Source organism: Cricetulus griseus, chromosome 6, assembly GCF_003668045.3.
Source record: "Cricetulus griseus strain 17A/GY chromosome 6, alternate assembly CriGri-PICRH-1.0, whole genome shotgun sequence".
NCBI lineage: Eukaryota > Metazoa > Chordata > Mammalia > Rodentia > Cricetidae > Cricetulus > Cricetulus griseus.
The window spans coordinates 48,489,551-48,495,947 of NC_048599.1; positions in this window are offsets into that span (position 1 = coordinate 48,489,551).

Consider the following 6,397-nt stretch of genomic DNA (forward strand, 5'->3'; position numbering starts at 1 on the left):
TCACACACCCCGTCTCTCTATGATCTGGCCCTGGAGATGCCCCTGAGGTGACCTAAGTGATTCAGACCTGACAGCATTACACCCTCTTGACTTGCCATCTGTGTGAAATGATGATCAGAACTCCATGAGCAGGGGGGCAGAGGGGGGGTCCCCGGGGTGGGGAGCCACCATTCTGGTGATTACATCCAATTCTATCCTAACTGGTGTCTCCGTAGTTGAGGATACCATGAGACAAAAAGCATGGAGGAAGGAATCTTATACATAAAGCCGTGTAAAGGAGGAAATAGATACACACGCCGGCCACAGTCTGTCAAGATAACTCAGTGACACTCTTCATTCAACAGCTCAGGCATTGTTCTCTAAAACAAAAGCTTCTGTCCATAGCCCATATTCAAGGATGTTTTACACTTGTTTGCTTATGTTTTTCTCCTCTGTATTAAGAGATCCATGAAGCTCAGCTCTGGCTCCTAGCTTCCCTGGGTCCCTGAGAGCCTGGGTTTTGGAACCTAACAGACGCTCAGTGAATTTTAGATAAGGGGTGAACCTCTCTCTCTGCCCCTAGAATGGGTGTGACAAGGAATCTAATGCTTACCAGCAATCTGAGCCCACCCTTGGTGGACCAGACCCCACCCACATCATGCTTGCCCCATACGCCCCACTCAAGCAGTCCTATGCTGAGTCCTGTCCTTCCCCTAACATTGCTTTTGCAAAGTCATGGAACAAGCAGTAGGGTATCTGAGTAGCCCCCGATAAGAGTGGCAGATCTGCTGCTAAGTCCGGGTGGGACCTGGGAAAGCTGTTCTCTCTCTTCTGGGCCTCAGTGGTTCTATCTGGGAAATGACCCAGAAGGACCTTTCGGTTTGGGGAGTCTGTGACTAGCCACTGAAACAAGTACCTCTGGTCCCCAAGTGCTCCTTCCTCTTGGTCTTCTAATCAGTGTGCAGATGTGAAGGTGGTTACACAGCTCTTGCCAGGTGCCAGGGAGGGGCTGGGGCAGGCAATACCTGATCTGGAACTTCTCTGGTTGACAGATCCTCATGCCTGAGGACAATGTGGACAGCATATTACCAGCCCCTGGCCCTTCTCCCTTGGGGATATGCACAGTGAGCATTCAGTCCTGGGCCCAGAGCCCACAGAGGCTATGCCTGCCGGGCAGAGAGAAAGAAGGGCATAGCACAAGCACTGCAAGCCTCCCCACCAAGGCTTTCTCATCGCCTTCCCTTTCCTCTCTCACTGTCTCCTCTTGGCCTTTCTGTGCATTTTGGTCAGACACTATGAACACAGGCTCAGAGGTACACAGCTGAGTTCCAATAAACAGGTTTTATTCCTTGTAGGCTGTGTGAACTGAAGCCAGTGAGTGAACCTCTCTGAAACTCAGTCTTCTGGTGGAAGCAGTTCATTGATAATTCCTGTTACTGAGTATTAAAGGGTTAAATGAAACAATCCACAGAATGCAGAGCATCACCTGACACATACTAGGAACTCAGCAAATATGCTGCTAATCATGTTACTATCATCAGTATTTATACAATACCTCCTGGTTGCCACTCCAGTGTTCTGCAAATTAATGCCATTCTGACTCATGTGCTTACTGCCTTTGTGGCCCTGTGAAAATTGTTGGGCTTCTCTGAGGTTCAGATGCCCTTCCCTGGGAAGTGGTGGTTATAGCGCCTTCCTCCTATGGTTTGAGAAGCACTGAGTAAGGTAGGCAATGACCAACTGTACCAGTTAGACAAGGAGATTTTGAGAGTGGAAGAGGAAGCCATTAGCAGTGTAGAACAACAGGCTCCAGCCAGAGAGGATGATGTCCCTGCGAATGGGGCATTTAGTTCCAGATCCACAGTTAGGCTTTTAAAATTGTCACCTCCTTTCCAAAAGCACTTCTCTTCTCTTTGGCCTTCTACTCTACTACTCACACACACTGGTCTTCATTTCACCCTCCCCTTTTCAGCCCTGGCTGAAGTTACCCCCCTGCCAGCCTTGAAACAATTTTTAGCTCATCCTATTCAATCTGTTCTGTTGCCATGGAGACGCTGAGGCTCACAGTGGGCAAGGGACTTCTCCTGTTGCACAAGTATCAACATGTCATTGCTCCAGCTCCAGGGACAAGAGTTCTAGAAACAGCCCATTGTGCTTTAGGTTACTCTCAATTTGGCCCTCATCCCCAATTCCTGTTCCTGCCAACCCCGTTCCTTCCCCTGCTAGCTTATGCATTTACCAGCTGGCCCTAAAGATCAGCAGAACACGAAGCCCTATGTATAGAAATGTTGTGTCCCACTAGCTTGCTCCCTGCCATGGTCTCCACACCTACCTAGATTTTCACACATTTCTTCTTCCACACCACAGTGACACCACAGCGCTAAGGGACAATTCTCTGTCCCAGCCTGGCATGGTACCTACTGAGTCCGAGCACAAAACCCCACTGAAGCTGGTCACGTCTTCCAGACCCAGGCCTCAGTATAATTGTTTTTTAATGGGCCCCATTATGACTCTGTCCTGAGTATGCATCATGAACACCTGAGCTCCATAGCTAAATGATTTATTGGGGAGTTGCCTAAGGCCTTCCTGGGGTTACTGCTTCATCTCCCTTTCCTTCCTGGTCCTTTGTGAAGCCAGTGTCTCTCACATAAGTAGATAGTGGCCCAGCGACTTCAGCCAATGGTTACTAAGAGCCAATCCCACATGGAGTATTTCACGGTCTCTCAGAATTTCAAAACTGAAAGGGCAAAAGGGTCTCATTGAGTTTGCTAATACCGATCATATCCAAGCTCTGTAGGAAAGGGCTCTGGGACCAACTAGTGATGTCTGTCTGAACAGGACAGGAGGGAGGGTCTTATTTGTAATGGACATATTCTCTCTCAGGCTCTGGTACTCATTTATCCATGCTCTGAGGCAGGCACCCCACACAGAAGCTAGGAGGACCCAGAAAGCATGGGTAATTGAATTCAATACAACATTCAGTTTATATGCTGGGCATATTAGCTCTGATTTCAACATTTCATTGTATTTGTGGGTATGTGTATGAAGTGTGCCTGTATGTTTGCATTTGTTGTATGAATTTACATACATACGTTGGAGGTCAAAGAATGTCTTCAGATGTCAGTTCTCACCTTCTGAATTGTTGGGGACAGGGTCTCTGTCGTCTTCTGCTGTGCACCCCAGGCTGGTGGCCCATGAGCTTCTGGGGATTCTCCTGTCCTCATCTCCATCTCATTGAGGAATGCCGGGATTACAATTGTGTGCCACTGTGCCTGATTTCACATGCCTTCTGGGGATTTGAGAACTCAGACTCTTATGCTTGCACAGCAAGCCTTTACTCACTAAGCCATTTCCCCATCTCCTGACCTCAATATTTGGCAAGTGGTCACCTATCAAAATAGTTACAGATCTGATACCGGAGCCCCATAACTAACTTTGTCCTTCCTCAGGAATGACGTTTGTTCTTGCTAAATCAATGTTAGGGAAACAGTATGCACATCATGGGAAAAAAAAAAGCTAACCTAGAGAGAAGCAAAGCTGGCTTTTTCTACATCAGCACCGGGGGGGGGGGTATTCTCAACTTAGGAGACAGCAGCTATGTAGGAACCAGGCAGGCATGGCTGTCCACTAATGTTAGCCACTACCATGAAGAAACGTGAAGAAGTTAAAACATGACACGGAAAAGTCACCTGCATTTGAAAGAATAAAACTAAAGAAGGGTTGGCTGACATGTCTTCTCATGATGCTGGAGTGGAAAACAGTGGGTGTAAAGCTGGGAGCATCCCTTGGAAACCTCTGACTTCGAGTTCCTGGTTCTGCTGGCTGGGTCCCACTGGATCCCACCACCTAGCAGCATTTGCTATTTCTATTACCTGTGTTGGGGCTGTACTGTGGGGACACAGTTCCTGAGTCTACTGTCTTTTAGGCCCACACGAGCTATTGTGCTGCAGCATGAAGTATCCTGATCCCTTCCCAACAGTCCTGAGAAGTTGTTTCTATTATAACTCCCATGGTTCAGATGAGGTACCAAGGGCAAATCACCCGGCCAAAGGTCATAGGATTCCTTTAATCTCAGAGAGACTTGCTCTTGCTCTCAAGAACTTTGGGGTTCAAATTAGGAGAGGATGTGGCTCATGAAGTTCTTCATGAGGATTTTTTTCTGTGTCTCATGTGGCCCATGGTCCCCAAGTATGTCCAGGAATGTCTCTGAATCTGCAATAGTGTGTGTGTGTGTGTGTGTGTGTGTGTGTGTGTGTGTGTGTGTGCATGCATACGTGTGTGTGCGTGCGTGTGTGTGCATGCGTGTGTGTGTGTGTGTGTGTGTGTGTGTGTGTGTGTGTGTGTGTGTGTGTGTAGCTGTGAATCCTTCCCTCTCCTTTCAGTTCCTGTCCCCTTCATTAAAGCATATGGAGCAGTACTGACCCTAGCTGAGCCTTAGCCATGATCCACAGGATGGTTTGGAGCTAGCACTTCCATCTCTTGATGACCAGGAGAGAGTATCTTGTGAACTAAACAAATCCCAAATCCAACAAGCAATGATCAAAGTTTCATCCCAAACAGCACCGCTCCTGCCCCACATGTGTGAAAGATCCTCTTGGGGACACCCATAGCCTGGGGTCCCCGGCCACTGCCCACTTACCTGCCATGCAACAGCCAGATGGACTCTCTGTCTCTGCGCGGTAGTGTGTAGATTGTCAGGATTGTGTGCCGAAGTCTCCAGTCAGATCCACATCAATGAAGAACATCACAGGACACTCCTAGGCAGCGAAGTCAGAGCTCAGAAGAGGCGTGGCCTCCTCACCCCAGCAATGACATTCGTGAGACACATAATCACCCAGTAATCGCTTTGGTTTGCACCTAGAAGGTGTCCTGTGTGGGAGTGGCTCCAGCCAAGACGCCTTTGAAATGTGAAGGTAAGGGCTGCATTACAGGAGGAACAGGCCCAGGAAGGTCCCAAGACTAATGAGGAGTGGAACAGGAGAATGGGAGGGAGTTACTGGTTACTATGGTCAGCCATTCTTGCCAGTCACAGCCCTCAGAAGTACCTGGGAGCTCAGAGCCACTCGAAGGCACATGATAATAAAGCTTCAGTGTCTGGACCAGAGTCCAGGAGTCACGGTGCCCACTCCAAGCTGTCTTGTCTCCTCAAGGCAAGATGAGAGGTGTCTTGGGACCACAACTACTCTCTAAGTCCACAGGCATGGGCCTGTGATTTTACAGGGATAGCACCCAGCACTCTACACCTTCCTTGACACCTGTGCACACATCCCATACCGGGCCTCACTTCTACTGGGGATCCCTGAGCTCTGGAGGGACAGCCTTGAACCCACACAGCCTGGCCTGAATCTCAGGTCCTCTCCATCCTTGAGTCTTAGCAAAGGGAATACACTCTTCCCTTGTTACCAGGGTTCCTATGTGGTTATTAAGATAACCATCAGACAGGGACAAATGCTTCGGAAGCTGGACTCAACTGTTCTTCCCCTAGCAGAGACTGTGCTCTCTCTCCACCACTGGGAATCTGGGAGTTGGAGCATTCCTCTAGTGAATCCATCTCTTTCAATGTGTGCAAATATCCCTACTTCTATGGGAGGTCTGAGCTTTGGGGGAGAAGACAGCATTGCGAACATCTGGTGTATCTAGCTAGGAAGAGTCTTGCCTGGCTTTGGACACTTTCAAGGCTTCCCTAACACAGCTCACCTGCTGGGAGGAGGGCTGGTGACATGGATTCTTGGGAGGATGTAAATAAGAAGAGAAAAGCTTATTATTTGATTAAAAGCCAAGGCGGATCTGCTAATTCTCTGAGCTGGCTCCAGCCTGAGCCTTGCTTGATGGTGGCTTTACGCAAGCTTCCTCCTTGCCCAGAACCTTAGGGTATCTCTAGCTATAAACAGAATGAATAGTATTAGTTTTAGGGCCATTCTAGCTAAGAAAAATTCTGAACCCCAGAACCCTGACATCTAGCCCTCTAGAATTTTATATGCAATTAAAAAGGAATTTTATTTTTATATAAGCTGGTCAGGAAGTTTCACTTTGTAGGGGAAACGCTTTGATGGACAACTTGAGCTCTGAGAGCCCTGGTGTGGGCTGAGTCAAGGCAGGAGGGGTGGAATCTGTGAGAGATGCTCGAAGAGGGGTAAGTGACAGTGGTGTGTCCACGTGCTATGTGACATGACTATGCCAGAGATCACCGGAACATTCAGAAAAGTGTATAAAATGTCAGGAGCATTTTATTTTATTTTATTTTTTTAGAAAGTGACAAAGCTTGAGCTCTGCTTGGTGCAATGCAAACACATTTAATGGGCCATTTTCAGGCCCATGTTACCTTATAATTAACTGACTCCTGGCGCTAGCCCAGGGAAGCTCCTCTGCTAATGCCCTGCAGCCTGCTGCCTGGGCAGAGTCCGAGCGCTAATGAAGC